The sequence below is a fragment of the Pungitius pungitius genome, unplaced genomic scaffold (genome assembly GCF_949316345.1).
Source record: "Pungitius pungitius unplaced genomic scaffold, fPunPun2.1 scaffold_28, whole genome shotgun sequence".
Taxonomy (NCBI): Eukaryota; Metazoa; Chordata; class Actinopteri; order Perciformes; family Gasterosteidae; genus Pungitius; species Pungitius pungitius.
The window spans coordinates 21,227-43,082 of NW_026909895.1; the positions used below are offsets into that span (position 1 = coordinate 21,227).

Below are 21,856 nucleotides of genomic sequence, written 5' to 3' on the forward strand. Positions count from 1 at the left end.
ACTGCTTCAATTTTAGAAAAAGAAACTTCTGATTATCTTTGACACGTTTTAAAGGATTAGGAAAAAGATGAAAAGCAGCTTACGTCCATACCTCTCTGGTTCCGCCCGATCTCGTCTGTTCTCGGAAGCTAAGCAGAGCAGGGCCTGGTTAGTACCTGGATGGAAGACCGCCTGGGAATCCCAGGTGCCGTAAGCTTTTTCACTTCTCTCACCGAAAGCCGCCGAGCGCCGCAGATTGTACACCTACAAATTACAAAAAGTATATCACATTGTTGAAGAGATGCATGTTTAGTGTTGTTTTAACGTTGGATATGAAAGGCAATTAGACAATATTATCCAAAATGATTCCGTTTCATGGTTGCTAAATTAGTGTTGATCAACATTTAACAATTGGCATACTTTTGTTTGTAATTTAGCCGTTGAAATACAGGTGCTAACCCAACATGTTAGAATTGCCAGTGAAGAAAAGTAAAGTTACCTTCAGGCTTTAGAAACCTCTCTTGCCAATCCTAAGAACTGCTTCAATTTTAGAAAAAGAAACTCTTCTGATTATCTTTGACGCATTATAAAGGATTAGGAAAAAGATAAAAAGCAGCTTACGGCCATACCTCTCTGGTTCCGCCCGATCTCGTCTGATCTCGGAAGCTAAGCAGAGCAGGGCCTGGTTAGTACCTGGATGGAAGACCGCCTGGGAATCCCAGGTGCCGTAAGCTTTTTCACTTCTCTCTGAAAGCTGCAGAGCGCAGCAGATTGTACACCTACAAATTACAAAAAGTATATCACATTGTTGAAGAGATGCATGTTTAGTGTTGTTTTAACGTTGGATATGAAAGGAAATTAGACAATATTATCCAAAATGATTCCGTTTCATGATTGCTAAATTGGTGTTGATCAACATTTTACGATTGGCATACTATTGTTTGTAATTTAGCCGTTGAAATACAGGTGCTAACCAAACATGTTAGATTTACCAGTGAAGAAAAGTAAAGTTACCTTCAGGTTTTAGGAACCTCTCTTGCCAATGCTAAGAACTGCTTCAATTTTAGAAAAAGAAACTTCTGATTATCTTTGACACGTTTTAAAGGATTAGGAAAAAGATAAAAAGCAGCTTACAGCCATACCTCTCTGGTTCCGCCCGATCTCGTCTGATCTCGGAAGCTAAGCAGAGCGGGGCCTGGTTAGTACCTGGATGGAAGACCGCCTGGGAATCCCAGGTGCCGTAAGCTTTTTCACTTCTCTCACCGAAAGCCGCCGAGCGCCGCAGATTGTACACCTACAAATTACAAAAAGTATATCACATTGTTGAAGAGATGCATGTTTAGTGTTGTTTTAACGTTGGATATGAAAGGCAATTAGACAATATTATCCAAAATGATTCCGTTTCATGGTTGCTAAATTAGTGTTGATCAACATTTAACAATTGGCATACTTTTGTTTGTAATTTAGCCGTTGAAATACAGGTGCTAACCCAACATGTTAGAATTGCCAGTGAAGAAAAGTAAAGTTACCTTCAGGTTTTAGAAACCTCTCTTGCCAATGCTAAGAACTGCTTCAATTTTAGAAAAAGAAACTTCTGATTATCTTTGACACGTTTTAAAGGATTAGGAAAAAGATGAAAAGCAGCTTACGTCCATACCTCTCTGGTTCCGCCCGATCTCGTCTGATCTCGGAAGCTAAGCAGAGCAGGGCCTGGTTAGTACCTGGATGGAAGACCGCCTGGGAATCCCAGGTGCCGTAAGCTTTTTCACTTCTCTCTCTGAAAGCCGCCCAGCGCCGTAGATTGTACACCTACACAATTGTAAAAAAAAATTCACATTGTAGAAGAGATGCAATAGGAAGAAGATGAAAGGTGGCTTACGTCCATACCATCGTCAGGCCATTTGAGGTGGCGGGGACTGCAATGGCCATTCACCGATTGGCTGGGACTCCTGGGCGGGTCTTCTCTAGTCCATCCAATTTTCGGCATGGGATGTCACAGCCTTCTTTGCATACCCTTATTTAACCCACACAAAGATGCCAACGGCAGGCGTGTCATAATTCATTGACGCATTATAAAGGATTAGGAAAAAGATAAAAAGCAGCTTACGGCCATACCTCTCTGGTTCCGCCCGATCTCGTCTGATCTCGGAAGCTAAGCAGAGCAGGGCCTGGTTAGTACCTGGATGGAAGACCGCCTGGGAATCCCAGGTGCCGTAAGCTTTTTCACTTCTCTCTCCGAAAGCCGCCGAGCGCCGCAGATTGTACACCTGTTTTAACGTTGGATATGAAAGGAAATTAGACAATATTATCCAAAATGATTCCGTTTCATGATTGCTAAATTAGTGTTGGTCAACATTTACGATTGGCATACTGTTGTTTGTAATTTAGCCGTTGAAATACAGGTGCTAACCCAACATGTTAGAATTGCCAGTGAAGAAAAGTAAAGTTACCTTCAGGCTTTAGGAACCTCTCTTGCCAATGCTAAGAACTGCTTCAATTTTAGAAAAAGAAACTTCTGATTATCTTTGACACGTTTTAAAGGATTAGGAAAAAGATGAAAAGCAGCTTACGTCCATACCTCTCTGGTTCCGCCCGATCTCGTCTGTTCTCGGAAGCTAAGCAGAGCAGGGCCTGGTTAGTACCTGGATGGAAGACCGCCTGGGAATCCCAGGTGCCGTAAGCTTTTTCACTTCTCTCACCGAAAGCCGCCGAGCGCCGCAGATTGTACACCTACAAATTACAAAAAGTATATCACATTGTTGAAGAGATGCATGTTTAGTGTTGTTTTAACGTTGGATATGAAAGGCAATTAGACAATATTATCCAAAATGATTCCGTTTCATGGTTGCTAAATTAGTGTTGATCAACATTTAACAATTGGCATACTTTTGTTTGTAATTTAGCCGTTGAAATACAGGTGCTAACCCAACATGTTAGAATTGCCAGTGAAGAAAAGTAAAGTTACCTTCAGGCTTTAGAAACCTCTCTTGCCAATCCTAAGAACTGCTTCAATTTTAGAAAAAGAAACTCTTCTGATTATCTTTGACGCATTATAAAGGATTAGGAAAAAGATAAAAAGCAGCTTACGGCCATACCTCTCTGGTTCCGCCCGATCTCGTCTGATCTCGGAAGCTAAGCAGAGCAGGGCCTGGTTAGTACCTGGATGGAAGACCGCCTGGGAATCCCAGGTGCCGTAAGCTTTTTCACTTCTCTCTCCGAAAGCCGCCGAGCGCCGCAGATTGTACACCTGTTTTAACGTTGGATATGAAAGGAAATTAGACAATATTATCCAAAATGATTCCGTTTCATGATTGCTAAATTAGTGTTGGTCAACATTTACGATTGGCATACTGTTGTTTGTAATTTAGCCGTTGAAATACAGGTGCTAACCCAACATGTTAGAATTGCCAGTGAAGAAAAGTAAAGTTACCTTCAGGCTTTAGGAACCTCTCTTGCCAATGCTAAGAACTGCTTCAATTTTAGAAAAAGAAACTTCTGATTATCTTTGACACGTTTTAAAGGATTAGGAAAAAGATGAAAAGCAGCTTACGTCCATACCTCTCTGGTTCCGCCCGATCTCGTCTGATCTCGGAAGCTAAGCAGAGCAGGGCCTGGTTAGTACCTGGATGGAAGACCGCCTGGGAATCCCAGGTGCCGTAAGCTTTTTCACTTCTCTCTCTGAAAGCCGCCCAGCGCCGTAGATTGTACACCTACACAATTGTAAAAAAAAATTCACATTGTAGAAGAGATGCAATAGGAAGAAGATGAAAGGTGGCTTACGTCCATACCATCGTCAGGCCATTTGAGGTGGCGGGGACTGCAATGGCCATTCACCGATTGGCTGGGACTCCTGGGCGGGTCTTCTCTAGTCCATCCAATTTTCGGCATGGGATGTCACAGCCTTCTTTGCATACCCTTATTTAACCCACACAAAGATGCCAACGGCAGGCGTGTCATAATTCATTGACGCATTATAAAGGATTAGGAAAAAGATAAAAAGCAGCTTACGGCCATACCTCTCTGGTTCCGCCCGATCTCGTCTGATCTCGGAAGCTAAGCAGAGCAGGGCCTGGTTAGTACCTGGATGGAAGACCGCCTGGGAATCCCAGGTGCCGTAAGCTTTTTCACTTCTCTCTCCGAAAGCCGCCGAGCGCCGCAGATTGTACACCTGTTTTAACGTTGGATATGAAAGGAAATTAGACAATATTATCCAAAATGATTCCGTTTCATGATTGCTAAATTAGTGTTGGTCAACATTTACGATTGGCATACTGTTGTTTGTAATTTAGCCGTTGAAATACAGGTGCTAACCCAACATGTTAGAATTGCCAGTGAAGAAAAGTAAAGTTACCTTCAGGCTTTAGGAACCTCTCTTGCCAATGCTAAGAACTGCTTCAATTTTAGAAAAAGAAACTTCTGATTATCTTTGACACGTTTTAAAGGATTAGGAAAAAGATGAAAAGCAGCTTACGTCCATACCTCTCTGGTTCCGCCCGATCTCGTCTGTTCTCGGAAGCTAAGCAGAGCAGGGCCTGGTTAGTACCTGGATGGAAGACCGCCTGGGAATCCCAGGTGCCGTAAGCTTTTTCACTTCTCTCACCGAAAGCCGCCGAGCGCCGCAGATTGTACACCTACAAATTACAAAAAGTATATCACATTGTTGAAGAGATGCATGTTTAGTGTTGTTTTAACGTTGGATATGAAAGGCAATTAGACAATATTATCCAAAATGATTCCGTTTCATGGTTGCTAAATTAGTGTTGATCAACATTTAACAATTGGCATACTTTTGTTTGTAATTTAGCCGTTGAAATACAGGTGCTAACCCAACATGTTAGAATTGCCAGTGAAGAAAAGTAAAGTTACCTTCAGGCTTTAGAAACCTCTCTTGCCAATCCTAAGAACTGCTTCAATTTTAGAAAAAGAAACTCTTCTGATTATCTTTGACGCATTATAAAGGATTAGGAAAAAGATAAAAAGCAGCTTACGGCCATACCTCTCTGGTTCCGCCCGATCTCGTCTGATCTCGGAAGCTAAGCAGAGCAGGGCCTGGTTAGTACCTGGATGGAAGACCGCCTGGGAATCCCAGGTGCCGTAAGCTTTTTCACTTCTCTCTGAAAGCTGCAGAGCGCCGCAGATTGTACACCTACAAATTACAAAAAGTATATCACATTGTTGAAGAGATGCATGTTTAGTGTTGTTTTAACGTTGGATATGAAAGGAAATTAGACAATATTATCCAAAATGATTCCGTTTCATGATTGCTAAATTGGTGTTGATCAACATTTTACGATTGGCATACTATTGTTTGTAATTTAGCCGTTGAAATACAGGTGCTAACCAAACATGTTAGATTTACCAGTGAAGAAAAGTAAAGTTACCTTCAGGTTTTAGGAACCTCTCTTGCCAATGCTAAGAACTGCTTCAATTTTAGAAAAAGAAACTTCTGATTATCTTTGACACGTTTTAAAGGATTAGGAAAAAGATAAAAAGCAGCTTACAGCCATACCTCTCTGGTTCCGCCCGATCTCGTCTGATCTCGGAAGCTAAGCAGAGCGGGGCCTGGTTAGTACCTGGATGGAAGACCGCCTGGGAATCCCAGGTGCCGTAAGCTTTTTCACTTCTCTCACCGAAAGCCGCCGAGCGCCGCAGATTGTACACCTACAAATTACAAAAAGTATATCACATTGTTGAAGAGATGCATGTTTAGTGTTGTTTTAACGTTGGATATGAAAGGCAATTAGACAATATTATCCAAAATGATTCCGTTTCATGGTTGCTAAATTAGTGTTGATCAACATTTAACAATTGGCATACTTTTGTTTGTAATTTAGCCGTTGAAATACAGGTGCTAACCCAACATGTTAGAATTGCCAGTGAAGAAAAGTAAAGTTACCTTCAGGCTTTAGGAACCTCTCTTGCCAATGCTAAGAACTGCTTCAATTTTAGAAAAAGAAACTTCTGATTATCTTTGACACGTTTTAAAGGATTAGGAAAAAGATAAAAAGCAGCTTACAGCCATACCTCTCTGGTTCCGCCCGATCTCGTCTGATCTCGGAAGCTAAGCAGAGCGGGGCCTGGTTAGTACCTGGATGGAAGACCGCCTGGGAATCCCAGGTGCCGTAAGCTTTTTCACTTCTCTCACCGAAAGCCGCCGAGCGCCGCAGATTGTACACCTACAAATTACAAAAAGTATATCACATTGTAGAAGAGATGCATGTTTAGTGTTGTTTTAACGTTGGATATGAAAGGCAATTAGACAATATTATCCAAAATGATTCCGTTTCATGGTTGCTAAATTAGTGTTGATCAACATTTAACAATTGGCATACTTTTGTTTGTAATTTAGCCGTTGAAATACAGGTGCTAACCCAACATGTTAGAATTGCCAGTGAAGAAAAGTAAAGTTACCTTCAGGTTTTAGAAACCTCTCTTGCCAATGCTAAGAACTGCTTCAATTTTAGAAAAAGAAACTTCTGATTATCTTTGACACGTTTTAAAGGATTAGGAAAAAGATGAAAAGCAGCTTACGGCCATACCTCTCTGGTTCCGCCCGATCTCGTCTGATCTCGGAAGCTAAGCAGAGCAGGGCCTGGTTAGTACCTGGATGGAAGACCGCCTGGGAATCCCAGGTGCCGTAAGCTTTTTAACTTCTCTCTCTGAAAGCCGCCCAGCGCCGTAGATTGTACACCTACACAATTGTAAAAAAAAATTCACATTGTAGAAGAGATGCAATAGGAAGAAGATGAAAGGTGGCTTACGTCCATACCATCGTCAGGCCATTTGAGGTGGCGGGGACTGCAATGGCCATTCACCGATTGGCTGGGACTCCTGGGCGGGTCTTCTCTAGTCCATCCAATTTTCGGCATGGGATGTCACAGCCTTCTTTGCATACCCTTATTTAACCCACACAAAGATGCCAACGGCAGGCGTGTCATAATTCATTGACGCATTATAAAGGATTAGGAAAAAGATAAAAAGCAGCTTACGGCCATACCTCTCTGGTTCCGCCCGATCTCGTCTGATCTCGGAAGCTAAGCAGAGCAGGGCCTGGTTAGTACCTGGATGGAAGACCGCCTGGGAATCCCAGGTGCCGTAAGCTTTTTCACTTCTCTCTCCGAAAGCCGCCGAGCGCCGCAGATTGTACACCTGTTTTAACGTTGGATATGAAAGGAAATTAGACAATATTATCCAAAATGATTCCGTTTCATGATTGCTAAATTAGTGTTGGTCAACATTTACCATTGGCATACTGTTGTTTGTAATTTAGCCGTTGAAATACAGGTGCTAACCCAACATGTTAGAATTGCCAGTGAAGAAAAGTAAAGTTACCTTCAGGCTTTAGGAACCTCTCTTGCCAATGCTAAGAACTGCTTCAATTTTAGAAAAAGAAACTTCTGATTATCTTTGACACGTTTTAAAGGATTAGGAAAAAGATGAAAAGCAGCTTACGGCCATACCTCTCTGGTTCCGCCCGATCTCGTCTGATCTCGGAAGCTAAGCAGAGCAGGGCCTGGTTAGTACCTGGATGGAAGACCGCTTGGGAATCCCAGGTGCCGTAAGCTTTTTAACTTCTCTCTCTGAAAGCCGCCCAGCGCCGTAGATTGTACACCTACACAATTGTAAAAAAAAATTCACATTGTAGAAGAGATGCAATAGGAAGAAGATGAAAGGTGGCTTACGTCCATACCATCGTCAGGCCATTTGAGGTGGCGGGGACTGCAATGGCCATTCACCGATTGGCTGGGACTCCTGGGCGGGTCTTCTCTAGTCCATCCAATTTTCGGCATGGGATGTCACAGCCTTCTTTGCATACCCTTATTTAACCCACACAAAGATGCCAACGGCAGGCGTGTCATAATTCATTGACGCATTATAAAGGATTAGGAAAAAGATAAAAAGCAGCTTACGGCCATACCTCTCTGGTTCCGCCCGATCTCGTCTGATCTCGGAAGCTAAGCAGAGCAGGGCCTGGTTAGTACCTGGATGGAAGACCGCCTGGGAATCCCAGGTGCCGTAAGCTTTTTCACTTCTCTCACCGAAAGCCGCCGAGCGCCGCAGATTGTACACCTACAAATTACAAAAAGTATATCACATTGTTGAAGAGATGCATGTTTAGTGTTGTTTTAACGTTGGATATGAAAGGCAATTAGACAATATTATCCAAAATGATTCCGTTTCATGGTTGCTAAATTAGTGTTGATCAACATTTAACAATTGGCATACTTTTGTTTGTAATTTAGCCGTTGAAATACAGGTGCTAACCCAACATGTTAGAATTGCCAGTGAAGAAAAGTAAAGTTACCTTCAGGCTTTAGAAACCTCTCTTGCCAATCCTAAGAACTGCTTCAATTTTAGAAAAAGAAACTCTTCTGATTATCTTTGACGCATTATAAAGGATTAGGAAAAAGATAAAAAGCAGCTTACGGCCATACCTCTCTGGTTCCGCCCGATCTCGTCTGATCTCGGAAGCTAAGCAGAGCAGGGCCTGGTTAGTACCTGGATGGAAGACCGCCTAGGGAATCCCAGGTGCCGTAAGCTTTTTCACTTCTCTCTGAAAGCTGCAGAGCGCCGCAGATTGTACACCTACAAATTACAAAAAGTATATCACATTGTTGAAGAGATGCATGTTTAGTGTTGTTTTAACGTTGGATATGAAAGGAAATTAGACAATATTATCCAAAATGATTCCGTTTCATGATTGCTAAATTGGTGTTGATCAACATTTTACGATTGGCATACTATTGTTTGTAATTTAGCCGTTGAAATACAGGTGCTAACCAAACATGTTAGATTTACCAGTGAAGAAAAGTAAAGTTACCTTCAGGTTTTAGGAACCTCTCTTGCCAATGCTAAGAACTGCTTCAATTTTAGAAAAAGAAACTTCTGATTATCTTTGACACGTTTTAAAGGATTAGGAAAAAGATAAAAAGCAGCTTACAGCCATACCTCTCTGGTTCCGCCCGATCTCGTCTGATCTCGGAAGCTAAGCAGAGCGGGGCCTGGTTAGTACCTGGATGGAAGACCGCCTGGGAATCCCAGGTGCCGTAAGCTTTTTCACTTCTCTCACCGAAAGCCGCCGAGCGCCGCAGATTGTACACCTACAAATTACAAAAAGTATATCACATTGTTGAAGAGATGCATGTTTAGTGTTGTTTTAACGTTGGATATGAAAGGCAATTAGACAATATTATCCAAAATGATTCCGTTTCATGGTTGCTAAATTAGTGTTGATCAACATTTAACAATTGGCATACTTTTGTTTGTAATTTAGCCGTTGAAATACAGGTGCTAACCCAACATGTTAGAATTGCCAGTGAAGAAAAGTAAAGTTACCTTCAGGCTTTAGGAACCTCTCTTGCCAATGCTAAGAACTGCTTCAATTTTAGAAAAAGAAACTTCTGATTATCTTTGACACGTTTTAAAGGATTAGGAAAAAGATAAAAAGCAGCTTACAGCCATACCTCTCTGGTTCCGCCCGATCTCGTCTGATCTCGGAAGCTAAGCAGAGCGGGGCCTGGTTAGTACCTGGATGGAAGACCGCCTGGGAATCCCAGGTGCCGTAAGCTTTTTCACTTCTCTCACCGAAAGCCGCCGAGCGCCGCAGATTGTACACCTACAAATTACAAAAAGTATATCACATTGTTGAAGAGATGCATGTTTAGTGTTGTTTTAACGTTGGATATGAAAGGCAATTAGACAATATTATCCAAAATGATTCCGTTTCATGGTTGCTAAATTAGTGTTGATCAACATTTAACAATTGGCATACTTTTGTTTGTAATTTAGCCGTTGAAATACAGGTGCTAACCCAACATGTTAGAATTGCCAGTGAAGAAAAGTAAAGTTACCTTCAGGTTTTAGAAACCTCTCTTGCCAATGCTAAGAACTGCTTCAATTTTAGAAAAAGAAACTTCTGATTATCTTTGACACGTTTTAAAGGATTAGGAAAAAGATGAAAAGCAGCTTACGGCCATACCTCTCTGGTTCCGCCCGATCTCGTCTGATCTCGGAAGCTAAGCAGAGCAGGGCCTGGTTAGTACCTGGATGGAAGACCGCCTGGGAATCCCAGGTGCCGTAAGCTTTTTAACTTCTCTCTCTGAAAGCCGCCCAGCGCCGTAGATTGTACACCTACACAATTGTAAAAAAAAATTCACATTGTAGAAGAGATGCAATAGGAAGAAGATGAAAGGTGGCTTACGTCCATACCATCGTCAGGCCATTTGAGGTGGCGGGGACTGCAATGGCCATTCACCGATTGGCTGGGACTCCTGGGCGGGTCTTCTCTAGTCCATCCAATTTTCGGCATGGGATGTCACAGCCTTCTTTGCATACCCTTATTTAACCCACACAAAGATGCCAACGGCAGGCGTGTCATAATTCATTGACGCATTATAAAGGATTAGGAAAAAGATAAAAAGCAGCTTACGGCCATACCTCTCTGGTTCCGCCCGATCTCGTCTGATCTCGGAAGCTAAGCAGAGCAGGGCCTGGTTAGTACCTGGATGGAAGACCGCCTGGGAATCCCAGGTGCCGTAAGCTTTTTCACTTCTCTCTCCGAAAGCCGCCGAGCGCCGCAGATTGTACACCTGTTTTAACGTTGGATATGAAAGGAAATTAGACAATATTATCCAAAATGATTCCGTTTCATGATTGCTAAATTAGTGTTGGTCAACATTTACCATTGGCATACTGTTGTTTGTAATTTAGCCGTTGAAATACAGGTGCTAACCCAACATGTTAGAATTGCCAGTGAAGAAAAGTAAAGTTACCTTCAGGCTTTAGGAACCTCTCTTGCCAATGCTAAGAACTGCTTCAATTTTAGAAAAAGAAACTTCTGATTATCTTTGACACGTTTTAAAGGATTAGGAAAAAGATGAAAAGCAGCTTACGGCCATACCTCTCTGGTTCCGCCCGATCTCGTCTGATCTCGGAAGCTAAGCAGAGCAGGGCCTGGTTAGTACCTGGATGGAAGACCGCCTGGGAATCCCAGGTGCCGTAAGCTTTTTAACTTCTCTCTCTGAAAGCCGCCCAGCGCCGTAGATTGTACACCTACACAATTGTAAAAAAAAATTCACATTGTAGAAGAGATGCAATAGGAAGAAGATGAAAGGTGGCTTACGTCCATACCATCGTCAGGCCATTTGAGGTGGCGGGGACTGCAATGGCCATTCACCGATTGGCTGGGACTCCTGGGCGGGTCTTCTCTAGTCCATCCAATTTTCGGCATGGGATGTCACAGCCTTCTTTGCATACCCTTATTTAACCCACACAAAGATGCCAACGGCAGGCGTGTCATAATTCATTGACGCATTATAAAGGATTAGGAAAAAGATAAAAAGCAGCTTACGGCCATACCTCTCTGGTTCCGCCCGATCTCGTCTGATCTCGGAAGCTAAGCAGAGCAGGGCCTGGTTAGTACCTGGATGGAAGACCGCCTGGGAATCCCAGGTGCCGTAAGCTTTTTCACTTCTCTCTCCGAAAGCCGCCGAGCGCCGCAGATTGTACACCTGTTTTAACGTTGGATATGAAAGGAAATTAGACAATATTATCCAAAATGATTCCGTTTCATGATTGCTAAATTAGTGTTGGTCAACATTTACCATTGGCATACTGTTGTTTGTAATTTAGCCGTTGAAATACAGGTGCTAACCCAACATGTTAGAATTGCCAGTGAAGAAAAGTAAAGTTACCTTCAGGCTTTAGGAACCTCTCTTGCCAATGCTAAGAACTGCTTCAATTTTAGAAAAAGAAACTTCTGATTATCTTTGACACGTTTTAAAGGATTAGGAAAAAGATGAAAAGCAGCTTACGTCCATACCTCTCTGGTTCCGCCCGATCTCGTCTGATCTCGGAAGCTAAGCAGAGCAGGGCCTGGTTAGTACCTGGATGGAAGACCGCCTGGGAATCCCAGGTGCCGTAAGCTTTTTCACTTCTCTCTCTGAAAGCCGCCCAGCGCCGTAGATTGTACACCTACACAATTGTAAAAAAAAATTCACATTGTAGAAGAGATGCAATAGGAAGAAGATGAAAGGTGGCTTACGTCCATACCATCGTCAGGCCATTTGAGGTGGCGGGGACTGCAATGGCCATTCACCGATTGGCTGGGACTCCTGGGCGGGTCTTCTCTAGTCCATCCAATTTTCGGCATGGGATGTCACAGCCTTCTTTGCATACCCTTATTTAACCCACACAAAGATGCCAACGGCAGGCGTGTCATAATTCATTGACGCATTATAAAGGATTAGGAAAAAGATAAAAAGCAGCTTACGGCCATAACTCTCTGGTTCCGCCCGATCTCGTCTGATCTCGGAAGCTAAGCAGAGCAGGGCCTGGTTAGTACCTGGATGGAAGACCGCCTGGGAATCCCAGGTGCCGTAAGCTTTTTCACTTCTCTCTCCGAAAGCCGCCGAGCGCCGCAGATTGTACACCTGTTTTAACGTTGGATATGAAAGGAAATTAGACAATATTATCCAAAATGATTCCGTTTCATGATTGCTAAATTAGTGTTGGTCAACATTTACGATTGGCATACTGTTGTTTGTAATTTAGCCGTTGAAATACAGGTGCTAACCCAACATGTTAGAATTGCCAGTGAAGAAAAGTAAAGTTACCTTCAGGCTTTAGGAACCTCTCTTGCCAATGCTAAGAACTGCTTCAATTTTAGAAAAAGAAACTTCTGATTATCTTTGACACGTTTTAAAGGATTAGGAAAAAGATGAAAAGCAGCTTACGTCCATACCTCTCTGGTTCCGCCCGATCTCGTCTGTTCTCGGAAGCTAAGCAGAGCAGGGCCTGGTTAGTACCTGGATGGAAGACCGCCTGGGAATCCCAGGTGCCGTAAGCTTTTTCACTTCTCTCACCGAAAGCCGCCGAGCGCCGCAGATTGTACACCTACAAATTACAAAAAGTATATCACATTGTTGAAGAGATGCATGTTTAGTGTTGTTTTAACGTTGGATATGAAAGGCAATTAGACAATATTATCCAAAATGATTCCGTTTCATGGTTGCTAAATTAGTGTTGATCAACATTTAACAATTGGCATACTTTTGTTTGTAATTTAGCCGTTGAAATACAGGTGCTAACCCAACATGTTAGAATTGCCAGTGAAGAAAAGTAAAGTTACCTTCAGGCTTTAGAAACCTCTCTTGCCAATCCTAAGAACTGCTTCAATTTTAGAAAAAGAAACTCTTCTGATTATCTTTGACGCATTATAAAGGATTAGGAAAAAGATAAAAAGCAGCTTACGGCCATACCTCTCTGGTTCCGCCCGATCTCGTCTGATCTCGGAAGCTAAGCAGAGCAGGGCCTGGTTAGTACCTGGATGGAAGACCGCCTGGGAATCCCAGGTGCCGTAAGCTTTTTCACTTCTCTCTGAAAGCTGCAGAGCGCCGCAGATTGTACACCTACAAATTACAAAAAGTATATCACATTGTTGAAGAGATGCATGTTTAGTGTTGTTTTAACGTTGGATATGAAAGGAAATTAGACAATATTATCCAAAATGATTCCGTTTCATGATTGCTAAATTGGTGTTGATCAACATTTTACGATTGGCATACTATTGTTTGTAATTTAGCCGTTGAAATACAGGTGCTAACCAAACATGTTAGATTTACCAGTGAAGAAAAGTAAAGTTACCTTCAGGTTTTAGGAACCTCTCTTGCCAATGCTAAGAACTGCTTCAATTTTAGAAAAAGAAACTTCTGATTATCTTTGACACGTTTTAAAGGATTAGGAAAAAGATAAAAAGCAGCTTACAGCCATACCTCTCTGGTTCCGCCCGATCTCGTCTGATCTCGGAAGCTAAGCAGAGCGGGGCCTGGTTAGTACCTGGATGGAAGACCGCCTGGGAATCCCAGGTGCCGTAAGCTTTTTCACTTCTCTCACCGAAAGCCGCCGAGCGCCGCAGATTGTACACCTACAAATTACAAAAAGTATATCACATTGTTGAAGAGATGCATGTTTAGTGTTGTTTTAACGTTGGATATGAAAGGCAATTAGACAATATTATCCAAAATGATTCCGTTTCATGGTTGCTAAATTAGTGTTGATCAACATTTAACAATTGGCATACTTTTGTTTGTAATTTAGCCGTTGAAATACAGGTGCTAACCCAACATGTTAGAATTGCCAGTGAAGAAAAGTAAAGTTACCTTCAGGCTTTAGGAACCTCTCTTGCCAATGCTAAGAACTGCTTCAATTTTAGAAAAAGAAACTTCTGATTATCTTTGACACGTTTTAAAGGATTAGGAAAAAGATAAAAAGCAGCTTACAGCCATACCTCTCTGGTTCCGCCCGATCTCGTCTGATCTCGGAAGCTAAGCAGAGCGGGGCCTGGTTAGTACCTGGATGGAAGACCGCCTGGGAATCCCAGGTGCCGTAAGCTTTTTCACTTCTCTCACCGAAAGCCGCCGAGCGCCGCAGATTGTACACCTACAAATTACAAAAAGTATATCACATTGTTGAAGAGATGCATGTTTAGTGTTGTTTTAACGTTGGATATGAAAGGCAATTAGACAATATTATCCAAAATGATTCCGTTTCATGGTTGCTAAATTAGTGTTGATCAACATTTAACAATTGGCATACTTTTGTTTGTAATTTAGCCGTTGAAATACAGGTGCTAACCCAACATGTTAGAATTGCCAGTGAAGAAAAGTAAAGTTACCTTCAGGTTTTAGAAACCTCTCTTGCCAATGCTAAGAACTGCTTCAATTTTAGAAAAAGAAACTTCTGATTATCTTTGACACGTTTTAAAGGATTAGGAAAAAGATGAAAAGCAGCTTACGGCCATACCTCTCTGGTTCCGCCCGATCTCGTCTGATCTCGGAAGCTAAGCAGAGCAGGGCCTGGTTAGTACCTGGATGGAAGACCGCCTGGGAATCCCAGGTGCCGTAAGCTTTTTAACTTCTCTCTCTGAAAGCCGCCCAGCGCCGTAGATTGTACACCTACACAATTGTAAAAAAAAATTCACATTGTAGAAGAGATGCAATAGGAAGAAGATGAAAGGTGGCTTACGTCCATACCATCGTCAGGCCATTTGAGGTGGCGGGGACTGCAATGGCCATTCACCGATTGGCTGGGACTCCTGGGCGGGTCTTCTCTAGTCCATCCAATTTTCGGCATGGGATGTCACAGCCTTCTTTGCATACCCTTATTTAACCCACACAAAGATGCCAACGGCAGGCGTGTCATAATTCATTGACGCATTATAAAGGATTAGGAAAAAGATAAAAAGCAGCTTACGGCCATACCTCTCTGGTTCCGCCCGATCTCGTCTGATCTCGGAAGCTAAGCAGAGCAGGGCCTGGTTAGTACCTGGATGGAAGACCGCCTGGGAATCCCAGGTGCCGTAAGCTTTTTCACTTCTCTCTCCGAAAGCCGCCGAGCGCCGCAGATTGTACACCTGTTTTAACGTTGGATATGAAAGGAAATTAGACAATATTATCCAAAATGATTCCGTTTCATGATTGCTAAATTAGTGTTGGTCAACATTTACCATTGGCATACTGTTGTTTGTAATTTAGCCGTTGAAATACAGGTGCTAACCCAACATGTTAGAATTGCCAGTGAAGAAAAGTAAAGTTACCTTCAGGCTTTAGGAACCTCTCTTGCCAATGCTAAGAACTGCTTCAATTTTAGAAAAAGAAACTTCTGATTATCTTTGACACGTTTTAAAGGATTAGGAAAAAGATGAAAAGCAGCTTACGGCCATACCTCTCTGGTTCCGCCCGATCTCGTCTGATCTCGGAAGCTAAGCAGAGCAGGGCCTGGTTAGTACCTGGATGGAAGACCGCTTGGGAATCCCAGGTGCCGTAAGCTTTTTAACTTCTCTCTCTGAAAGCCGCCCAGCGCCGTAGATTGTACACCTACACAATTGTAAAAAAAAATTCACATTGTAGAAGAGATGCAATAGGAAGAAGATGAAAGGTGGCTTACGTCCATACCATCGTCAGGCCATTTGAGGTGGCGGGGACTGCAATGGCCATTCACCGATTGGCTGGGACTCCTGGGCGGGTCTTCTCTAGTCCATCCAATTTTCGGCATGGGATGTCACAGCCTTCTTTGCATACCCTTATTTAACCCACACAAAGATGCCAACGGCAGGCGTGTCATAATTCATTGACGCATTATAAAGGATTAGGAAAAAGATAAAAAGCAGCTTACGGCCATACCTCTCTGGTTCCGCCCGATCTCGTCTGATCTCGGAAGCTAAGCAGAGCAGGGCCTGGTTAGTACCTGGATGGAAGACCGCCTGGGAATCCCAGGTGCCGTAAGCTTTTTCACTTCTCTCTCCGAAAGCCGCCGAGCGCCGCAGATTGTACACCTGTTTTAACGTTGGATATGAAAGGAAATTAGACAATATTATCCAAAATGATTCCGTTTCATGATTGCTAAATTAGTGTTGGTCAACATTTACCATTGGCATACTGTTGTTTGTAATTTAGCCGTTGAAATACAGGTGCTAACCCAACATGTTAGAATTGCCAGTGAAGAAAAGTAAAGTTACCTTCAGGCTTTAGGAACCTCTCTTGCCAATGCTAAGAACTGCTTCAATTTTAGAAAAAGAAACTTCTGATTATCTTTGACACGTTTTAAAGGATTAGGAAAAAGATGAAAAGCAGCTTACGTCCATACCTCTCTGGTTCCGCCCGATCTCGTCTGATCTCGGAAGCTAAGCAGAGCAGGGCCTGGTTAGTACCTGGATGGAAGACCGCCTGGGAATCCCAGGTACCGTAAGCTTTTTCACTTCTCTCTCTGAAAGCCGCCCAGCGCCGTAGATTGTACACCTACACAATTGTAAAAAAAAATTCACATTGTAGAAGAGATGCAATAGGAAGAAGATGAAAGGTGGCTTACGTCCATACCATCGTCAGGCCATTTGAGGTGGCGGGGACTGCAATGGCCATTCACCGATTGGCTGGGACTCCTGGGCGGGTCTTCTCTAGTCCATCCAATTTTCGGCATGGGATGTCACAGCCTTCTTTGCATACCCTTATTTAACCCACACAAAGATGCCAACGGCAGGCGTGTCATAATTCATTGACGCATTATAAAGGATTAGGAAAAAGATAAAAAGCAGCTTACGGCCATACCTCTCTGGTTCCGCCCGATCTCGTCTGATCTCGGAAGCTAAGCAGAGCAGGGCCTGGTTAGTACCTGGATGGAAGACCGCCTGGGAATCCCAGGTGCCGTAAGCTTTTTCACTTCTCTCTCCGAAAGCCGCCGAGCGCCGCAGATTGTACACCTGTTTTAACGTTGGATATGAAAGGAAATTAGACAATATTATCCAAAATGATTCCGTTTCATGATTGCTAAATTAGTGTTGGTCAACATTTACGATTGGCATACTGTTGTTTGTAATTTAGCCGTTGAAATACAGGTGCTAACCCAACATGTTAGAATTGCCAGTGAAGAAAAGTAAAGTTACCTTCAGGCTTTAGGAACCTCTCTTGCCAATGCTAAGAACTGCTTCAATTTTAGAAAAAGAAACTTCTGATTATCTTTGACACGTTTTAAAGGATTAGGAAAAAGATGAAAAGCAGCTTACGTCCATACCTCTCTGGTTCCGCCCGATCTCGTCTGTTCTCGGAAGCTAAGCAGAGCAGGGCCTGGTTAGTACCTGGATGGAAGACCGCCTGGGAATCCCAGGTGCCGTAAGCTTTTTCACTTCTCTCACCGAAAGCCGCCGAGCGCCGCAGATTGTACACCTACAAATTACAAAAAGTATATCACATTGTTGAAGAGATGCATGTTTAGTGTTGTTTTAACGTTGGATATGAAAGGCAATTAGACAATATTATCCAAAATGATTCCGTTTCATGGTTGCTAAATTAGTGTTGATCAACATTTAACAATTGGCATACTTTTGTTTGTAATTTAGCCGTTGAAATACAGGTGCTAACCCAACATGTTAGAATTGCCAGTGAAGAAAAGTAAAGTTACCTTCAGGCTTTAGAAACCTCTCTTGCCAATCCTAAGAACTGCTTCAATTTTAGAAAAAGAAACTCTTCTGATTATCTTTGACGCATTATAAAGGATTAGGAAAAAGATAAAAAGCAGCTTACGGCCATACCTCTCTGGTTCCGCCCGATCTCGTCTGATCTCGGAAGCTAAGCAGAGCAGGGCCTGGTTAGTACCTGGATGGAAGACCGCCTAGGGAATCCCAGGTGCCGTAAGCTTTTTCACTTCTCTCTGAAAGCTGCAGAGCGCCGCAGATTGTACACCTACAAATTACAAAAAGTATATCACATTGTTGAAGAGATGCATGTTTAGTGTTGTTTTAACGTTGGATATGAAAGGAAATTAGACAATATTATCCAAAATGATTCCGTTTCATGATTGCTAAATTGGTGTTGATCAACATTTTACGATTGGCATACTATTGTTTGTAATTTAGCCGTTGAAATACAGGTGCTAACCAAACATGTTAGATTTACCAGTGAAGAAAAGTAAAGTTACCTTCAGGTTTTAGGAACCTCTCTTGCCAATGCTAAGAACTGCTTCAATTTTAGAAAAAGAAACTTCTGATTATCTTTGACACGTTTTAAAGGATTAGGAAAAAGATAAAAAGCAGCTTACAGCCATACCTCTCTGGTTCCGCCCGATCTCGTCTGATCTCGGAAGCTAAGCAGAGCGGGGCCTGGTTAGTACCTGGATGGAAGACCGCCTGGGAATCCCAGGTGCCGTAAGCTTTTTCACTTCTCTCACCGAAAGCCGCCGAGCGCCGCAGATTGTACACCTACAAATTACAAAAAGTATATCACATTGTTGAAGAGATGCATGTTTAGTGTTGTTTTAACGTTGGATATGAAAGGCAATTAGACAATATTATCCAAAATGATTCCGTTTCATGGTTGCTAAATTAGTGTTGATCAACATTTAACAATTGGCATACTTTTGTTTGTAATTTAGCCGTTGAAATACAGGTGCTAACCCAACATGTTAGAATTGCCAGTGAAGAAAAGTAAAGTTACCTTCAGGCTTTAGGAACCTCTCTTGCCAATGCTAAGAACTGCTTCAATTTTAGAAAAAGAAACTTCTGATTATCTTTGACACGTTTTAAAGGATTAGGAAAAAGATAAAAAGCAGCTTACAGCCATACCTCTCTGGTTCCGCCCGATCTCGTCTGATCTCGGAAGCTAAGCAGAGCGGGGCCTGGTTAGTACCTGGATGGAAGACCGCCTGGGAATCCCAGGTGCCGTAAGCTTTTTCACTTCTCTCACCGAAAGCCGCCGAGCGCCGCAGATTGTACACCTACAAATTACAAAAAGTATATCACATTGTTGAAGAGATGCATGTTTAGTGTTGTTTTAACGTTGGATATGAAAGGCAATTAGACAATATTATCCAAAATGATTCCGTTTCATGGTTGCTAAATTAGTGTTGATCAACATTTAACAATTGGCATACTTTTGTTTGTAATTTAGCCGTTGAAATACAGGTGCTAACCCAACATGTTAGAATTGCCAGTGAAGAAAAGTAAAGTTACCTTCAGGTTTTAGAAACCTCTCTTGCCAATGCTAAGAACTGCTTCAATTTTAGAAAAAGAAACTTCTGATTATCTTTGACACGTTTTAAAGGATTAGGAAAAAGATGAAAAGCAGCTTACGGCCATACCTCTCTGGTTCCGCCCGATCTCGTCTGATCTCGGAAGCTAAGCAGAGCAGGGCCTGGTTAGTACCTGGATGGAAGACCGCCTGGGAATCCCAGGTGCCGTAAGCTTTTTAACTTCTCTCTCTGAAAGCCGCCCAGCGCCGTAGATTGTACACCTACACAATTGTAAAAAAAAATTCACATTGTAGAAGAGATGCAATAGGAAGAAGATGAAAGGTGGCTTACGTCCATACCATCGTCAGGCCATTTGAGGTGGCGGGGACTGCAATGGCCATTCACCGATTGGCTGGGACTCCTGGGCGGGTCTTCTCTAGTCCATCCAATTTTCGGCATGGGATGTCACAGCCTTCTTTGCATACCCTTATTTAACCCACACAAAGATGCCAACGGCAGGCGTGTCATAATTCATTGACGCATTATAAAGGATTAGGAAAAAGATAAAAAGCAGCTTACGGCCATACCTCTCTGGTTCCGCCCGATCTCGTCTGATCTCGGAAGCTAAGCAGAGCAGGGCCTGGTTAGTACCTGGATGGAAGACCGCCTGGGAATCCCAGGTGCCGTAAGCTTTTTCACTTCTCTCTCCGAAAGCCGCCGAGCGCCGCAGATTGTACACCTGTTTTAACGTTGGATATGAAAGGAAATTAGACAATATTATCCAAAATGATTCCGTTTCATGATTGCTAAATTAGTGTTGGTCAACATTTACCATTGGCATACTGTTGTTTGTAATTTAGCCGTTGAAATACAGGTGCTAACCCAACATGTTAGAATTGCCAGTGAAGAAAAGTAAAGTTACCTTCAGGCTTTAGGAACCTCTCTTGCCAATGCTAAGAACTGCTTCAATTTTAGAAAAAGAAACTTCTGATTATCTTTGACACGTTTTAAAGGATTAGGAAAAAGATGAAAAGCAGCTTACGGCCATACCTCTCTGGTTCCGCCCGATCTCGTCTGATCTCGGAAGCTAAGCAGAGCAGGGCCTGGTTAGTACCTGGATGGAAGACCGCCTGGGAATCCCAGGTGCCGTAAGCTTTTTAACTTCTCTCTCTGAAAGCCGCCCAGCGCCGTAGATTGTACACCTACACAATTGTAAAAAAAAATTCACATTGTAGAAGAGATGCAATAGGAAGAAGATGAAAGGTGGCTTACGTCCATACCATCGTCAGGCCATTTGAGGTGGCGGGGACTGCAATGGCCATTCACCGATTGGCTGGGACTCCTGGGCGGGTCTTCTCTAGTCCATCCAATTTTCGGCATGGGATGTCACAGCCTTCTTTGCATACCCTTATTTAACCCACACAAAGATGCCAACGGCAGGCGTGTCATAATTCATTGACGCATTATAAAGGATTAGGAAAAAGATAAAAAGCAGCTTACGGCCATACCTCTCTGGTTCCGCCCGATCTCGTCTGATCTCGGAAGCTAAGCAGAGCAGGGCCTGGTTAGTACCTGGATGGAAGACCGCCTGGGAATCCCAGGTGCCGTAAGCTTTTTCACTTCTCTCTCCGAAAGCCGCCGAGCGCCGCAGATTGTACACCTGTTTTAACGTTGGATATGAAAGGAAATTAGACAATATTATCCAAAATGATTCCGTTTCATGATTGCTAAATTAGTGTTGGTCAACATTTACCATTGGCATACTGTTGTTTGTAATTTAGCCGTTGAAATACAGGTGCTAACCCAACATGTTAGAATTGCCAGTGAAGAAAAGTAAAGTTACCTTCAGGCTTTAGGAACCTCTCTTGCCAATGCTAAGAACTGCTTCAATTTTAGAAAAAGAAACTTCTGATTATCTTTGACACGTTTTAAAGGATTAGGAAAAAGATGAAAAGCAGCTTACGGCCATACCTCTCTGGTTCCGCCCGATCTCGTCTGATCTCGGAAGCTAAGCAGAGCAGGGCCTGGTTAGTACCTGGATGGAAGACCGCTTGGGAATCCCAGGTGCCGTAAGCTTTTTAACTTCTCTCTCTGAAAGCCGCCCAGCGCCGTAGATTGTACACCTACACAATTGTAAAAAAAAATTCACATTGTAGAAGAGATGCAATAGGAAGAAGATGAAAGGTGGCTTACGTCCATACCATCGTCAGGCCATTTGAGGTGGCGGGGACTGCAATGGCCATTCACCGATTGGCTGGGACTCCTGGGCGGGTCTTCTCTAGTCCATCCAATTTTCGGCATGGGATGTCACAGCCTTCTTTGCATACCCTTATTTAACCCACACAAAGATGCCAACGGCAGGCGTGTCATAATTCATTGA

General features: G+C 42.9%; 45 non-coding genes across 45 annotated transcripts; all 45 read left to right on the forward strand.

Moving 5' to 3' along the window:
• Window positions 1-77: 77 nt before the first annotated feature.
• On the forward strand, window positions 78-196 carry LOC134122105 (5S ribosomal RNA). Its single transcript, XR_009953646.1, has one exon. It is a non-coding gene; the product is annotated as a 5S ribosomal RNA (ribosomal RNA).
• A 398-nt stretch (window positions 197-594) lies between these two features.
• Window positions 595-713, forward strand: LOC134122608 (5S ribosomal RNA). The gene has a single exon (XR_009954132.1). It is a non-coding gene; the product is annotated as a 5S ribosomal RNA (ribosomal RNA).
• Window positions 714-1,107: 394 nt separating this feature from the next.
• On the forward strand, window positions 1,108-1,226 carry LOC134121962 (5S ribosomal RNA). Its single transcript, XR_009953503.1, has one exon. It is a non-coding gene; the product is annotated as a 5S ribosomal RNA (ribosomal RNA).
• A 396-nt stretch (window positions 1,227-1,622) lies between these two features.
• Window positions 1,623-1,741, forward strand: LOC134121642 (5S ribosomal RNA). The gene has a single exon (XR_009953183.1). It is a non-coding gene; the product is annotated as a 5S ribosomal RNA (ribosomal RNA).
• Window positions 1,742-2,080: 339 nt separating this feature from the next.
• LOC134122619 (5S ribosomal RNA) lies at window positions 2,081-2,199 on the forward strand. The gene has a single exon (XR_009954143.1). It is a non-coding gene; the product is annotated as a 5S ribosomal RNA (ribosomal RNA).
• A 344-nt stretch (window positions 2,200-2,543) lies between these two features.
• Window positions 2,544-2,662, forward strand: LOC134122106 (5S ribosomal RNA). The gene has a single exon (XR_009953647.1). It is a non-coding gene; the product is annotated as a 5S ribosomal RNA (ribosomal RNA).
• Window positions 2,663-3,060: 398 nt separating this feature from the next.
• LOC134122631 (5S ribosomal RNA) lies at window positions 3,061-3,179 on the forward strand. The gene has a single exon (XR_009954154.1). It is a non-coding gene; the product is annotated as a 5S ribosomal RNA (ribosomal RNA).
• Window positions 3,180-3,523: 344 nt separating this feature from the next.
• Window positions 3,524-3,642, forward strand: LOC134121643 (5S ribosomal RNA). The gene has a single exon (XR_009953184.1). It is a non-coding gene; the product is annotated as a 5S ribosomal RNA (ribosomal RNA).
• Window positions 3,643-3,981: 339 nt separating this feature from the next.
• Window positions 3,982-4,100, forward strand: LOC134122642 (5S ribosomal RNA). Its single transcript, XR_009954165.1, has one exon. It is a non-coding gene; the product is annotated as a 5S ribosomal RNA (ribosomal RNA).
• A 344-nt stretch (window positions 4,101-4,444) lies between these two features.
• On the forward strand, window positions 4,445-4,563 carry LOC134122107 (5S ribosomal RNA). The gene has a single exon (XR_009953648.1). It is a non-coding gene; the product is annotated as a 5S ribosomal RNA (ribosomal RNA).
• A 398-nt stretch (window positions 4,564-4,961) lies between these two features.
• Window positions 4,962-5,080, forward strand: LOC134122654 (5S ribosomal RNA). The gene has a single exon (XR_009954176.1). It is a non-coding gene; the product is annotated as a 5S ribosomal RNA (ribosomal RNA).
• A 394-nt stretch (window positions 5,081-5,474) lies between these two features.
• Window positions 5,475-5,593, forward strand: LOC134121963 (5S ribosomal RNA). Its single transcript, XR_009953504.1, has one exon. It is a non-coding gene; the product is annotated as a 5S ribosomal RNA (ribosomal RNA).
• A 396-nt stretch (window positions 5,594-5,989) lies between these two features.
• Window positions 5,990-6,108, forward strand: LOC134121964 (5S ribosomal RNA). The gene has a single exon (XR_009953505.1). It is a non-coding gene; the product is annotated as a 5S ribosomal RNA (ribosomal RNA).
• Window positions 6,109-6,504: 396 nt separating this feature from the next.
• LOC134122666 (5S ribosomal RNA) lies at window positions 6,505-6,623 on the forward strand. The gene has a single exon (XR_009954187.1). It is a non-coding gene; the product is annotated as a 5S ribosomal RNA (ribosomal RNA).
• A 339-nt stretch (window positions 6,624-6,962) lies between these two features.
• Window positions 6,963-7,081, forward strand: LOC134122677 (5S ribosomal RNA). The gene has a single exon (XR_009954198.1). It is a non-coding gene; the product is annotated as a 5S ribosomal RNA (ribosomal RNA).
• Window positions 7,082-7,425: 344 nt separating this feature from the next.
• Window positions 7,426-7,544, forward strand: LOC134121440 (5S ribosomal RNA). The gene has a single exon (XR_009952981.1). It is a non-coding gene; the product is annotated as a 5S ribosomal RNA (ribosomal RNA).
• A 339-nt stretch (window positions 7,545-7,883) lies between these two features.
• LOC134122689 (5S ribosomal RNA) lies at window positions 7,884-8,002 on the forward strand. Its single transcript, XR_009954209.1, has one exon. It is a non-coding gene; the product is annotated as a 5S ribosomal RNA (ribosomal RNA).
• A 398-nt stretch (window positions 8,003-8,400) lies between these two features.
• LOC134122084 (5S ribosomal RNA) lies at window positions 8,401-8,520 on the forward strand. Its single transcript, XR_009953625.1, has one exon. It is a non-coding gene; the product is annotated as a 5S ribosomal RNA (ribosomal RNA).
• Window positions 8,521-8,914: 394 nt separating this feature from the next.
• LOC134121965 (5S ribosomal RNA) lies at window positions 8,915-9,033 on the forward strand. Its single transcript, XR_009953506.1, has one exon. It is a non-coding gene; the product is annotated as a 5S ribosomal RNA (ribosomal RNA).
• Window positions 9,034-9,429: 396 nt separating this feature from the next.
• On the forward strand, window positions 9,430-9,548 carry LOC134121966 (5S ribosomal RNA). Its single transcript, XR_009953507.1, has one exon. It is a non-coding gene; the product is annotated as a 5S ribosomal RNA (ribosomal RNA).
• A 396-nt stretch (window positions 9,549-9,944) lies between these two features.
• Window positions 9,945-10,063, forward strand: LOC134122701 (5S ribosomal RNA). The gene has a single exon (XR_009954220.1). It is a non-coding gene; the product is annotated as a 5S ribosomal RNA (ribosomal RNA).
• Window positions 10,064-10,402: 339 nt separating this feature from the next.
• On the forward strand, window positions 10,403-10,521 carry LOC134122713 (5S ribosomal RNA). The gene has a single exon (XR_009954231.1). It is a non-coding gene; the product is annotated as a 5S ribosomal RNA (ribosomal RNA).
• Window positions 10,522-10,865: 344 nt separating this feature from the next.
• On the forward strand, window positions 10,866-10,984 carry LOC134122725 (5S ribosomal RNA). Its single transcript, XR_009954243.1, has one exon. It is a non-coding gene; the product is annotated as a 5S ribosomal RNA (ribosomal RNA).
• Window positions 10,985-11,323: 339 nt separating this feature from the next.
• On the forward strand, window positions 11,324-11,442 carry LOC134122737 (5S ribosomal RNA). The gene has a single exon (XR_009954254.1). It is a non-coding gene; the product is annotated as a 5S ribosomal RNA (ribosomal RNA).
• Window positions 11,443-11,786: 344 nt separating this feature from the next.
• Window positions 11,787-11,905, forward strand: LOC134121644 (5S ribosomal RNA). The gene has a single exon (XR_009953185.1). It is a non-coding gene; the product is annotated as a 5S ribosomal RNA (ribosomal RNA).
• Window positions 11,906-12,244: 339 nt separating this feature from the next.
• Window positions 12,245-12,363, forward strand: LOC134121952 (5S ribosomal RNA). Its single transcript, XR_009953493.1, has one exon. It is a non-coding gene; the product is annotated as a 5S ribosomal RNA (ribosomal RNA).
• Window positions 12,364-12,707: 344 nt separating this feature from the next.
• On the forward strand, window positions 12,708-12,826 carry LOC134122108 (5S ribosomal RNA). Its single transcript, XR_009953649.1, has one exon. It is a non-coding gene; the product is annotated as a 5S ribosomal RNA (ribosomal RNA).
• A 398-nt stretch (window positions 12,827-13,224) lies between these two features.
• On the forward strand, window positions 13,225-13,343 carry LOC134122749 (5S ribosomal RNA). The gene has a single exon (XR_009954265.1). It is a non-coding gene; the product is annotated as a 5S ribosomal RNA (ribosomal RNA).
• Window positions 13,344-13,737: 394 nt separating this feature from the next.
• Window positions 13,738-13,856, forward strand: LOC134121967 (5S ribosomal RNA). The gene has a single exon (XR_009953508.1). It is a non-coding gene; the product is annotated as a 5S ribosomal RNA (ribosomal RNA).
• Window positions 13,857-14,252: 396 nt separating this feature from the next.
• LOC134121969 (5S ribosomal RNA) lies at window positions 14,253-14,371 on the forward strand. Its single transcript, XR_009953510.1, has one exon. It is a non-coding gene; the product is annotated as a 5S ribosomal RNA (ribosomal RNA).
• Window positions 14,372-14,767: 396 nt separating this feature from the next.
• On the forward strand, window positions 14,768-14,886 carry LOC134122761 (5S ribosomal RNA). Its single transcript, XR_009954276.1, has one exon. It is a non-coding gene; the product is annotated as a 5S ribosomal RNA (ribosomal RNA).
• Window positions 14,887-15,225: 339 nt separating this feature from the next.
• LOC134122772 (5S ribosomal RNA) lies at window positions 15,226-15,344 on the forward strand. The gene has a single exon (XR_009954287.1). It is a non-coding gene; the product is annotated as a 5S ribosomal RNA (ribosomal RNA).
• A 344-nt stretch (window positions 15,345-15,688) lies between these two features.
• On the forward strand, window positions 15,689-15,807 carry LOC134121441 (5S ribosomal RNA). Its single transcript, XR_009952982.1, has one exon. It is a non-coding gene; the product is annotated as a 5S ribosomal RNA (ribosomal RNA).
• A 339-nt stretch (window positions 15,808-16,146) lies between these two features.
• On the forward strand, window positions 16,147-16,265 carry LOC134120808 (5S ribosomal RNA). Its single transcript, XR_009952351.1, has one exon. It is a non-coding gene; the product is annotated as a 5S ribosomal RNA (ribosomal RNA).
• Window positions 16,266-16,609: 344 nt separating this feature from the next.
• Window positions 16,610-16,728, forward strand: LOC134122076 (5S ribosomal RNA). The gene has a single exon (XR_009953617.1). It is a non-coding gene; the product is annotated as a 5S ribosomal RNA (ribosomal RNA).
• A 339-nt stretch (window positions 16,729-17,067) lies between these two features.
• Window positions 17,068-17,186, forward strand: LOC134120819 (5S ribosomal RNA). Its single transcript, XR_009952362.1, has one exon. It is a non-coding gene; the product is annotated as a 5S ribosomal RNA (ribosomal RNA).
• Window positions 17,187-17,530: 344 nt separating this feature from the next.
• Window positions 17,531-17,649, forward strand: LOC134122109 (5S ribosomal RNA). The gene has a single exon (XR_009953650.1). It is a non-coding gene; the product is annotated as a 5S ribosomal RNA (ribosomal RNA).
• A 398-nt stretch (window positions 17,650-18,047) lies between these two features.
• On the forward strand, window positions 18,048-18,167 carry LOC134122086 (5S ribosomal RNA). The gene has a single exon (XR_009953627.1). It is a non-coding gene; the product is annotated as a 5S ribosomal RNA (ribosomal RNA).
• Window positions 18,168-18,561: 394 nt separating this feature from the next.
• Window positions 18,562-18,680, forward strand: LOC134121970 (5S ribosomal RNA). Its single transcript, XR_009953511.1, has one exon. It is a non-coding gene; the product is annotated as a 5S ribosomal RNA (ribosomal RNA).
• Window positions 18,681-19,076: 396 nt separating this feature from the next.
• On the forward strand, window positions 19,077-19,195 carry LOC134121971 (5S ribosomal RNA). Its single transcript, XR_009953512.1, has one exon. It is a non-coding gene; the product is annotated as a 5S ribosomal RNA (ribosomal RNA).
• A 396-nt stretch (window positions 19,196-19,591) lies between these two features.
• LOC134120830 (5S ribosomal RNA) lies at window positions 19,592-19,710 on the forward strand. The gene has a single exon (XR_009952373.1). It is a non-coding gene; the product is annotated as a 5S ribosomal RNA (ribosomal RNA).
• A 339-nt stretch (window positions 19,711-20,049) lies between these two features.
• LOC134120841 (5S ribosomal RNA) lies at window positions 20,050-20,168 on the forward strand. Its single transcript, XR_009952384.1, has one exon. It is a non-coding gene; the product is annotated as a 5S ribosomal RNA (ribosomal RNA).
• A 344-nt stretch (window positions 20,169-20,512) lies between these two features.
• Window positions 20,513-20,631, forward strand: LOC134120852 (5S ribosomal RNA). Its single transcript, XR_009952395.1, has one exon. It is a non-coding gene; the product is annotated as a 5S ribosomal RNA (ribosomal RNA).
• A 339-nt stretch (window positions 20,632-20,970) lies between these two features.
• On the forward strand, window positions 20,971-21,089 carry LOC134120864 (5S ribosomal RNA). The gene has a single exon (XR_009952407.1). It is a non-coding gene; the product is annotated as a 5S ribosomal RNA (ribosomal RNA).
• Window positions 21,090-21,433: 344 nt separating this feature from the next.
• On the forward strand, window positions 21,434-21,552 carry LOC134121442 (5S ribosomal RNA). Its single transcript, XR_009952983.1, has one exon. It is a non-coding gene; the product is annotated as a 5S ribosomal RNA (ribosomal RNA).
• Window positions 21,553-21,856: the final 304 nt, after the last annotated feature.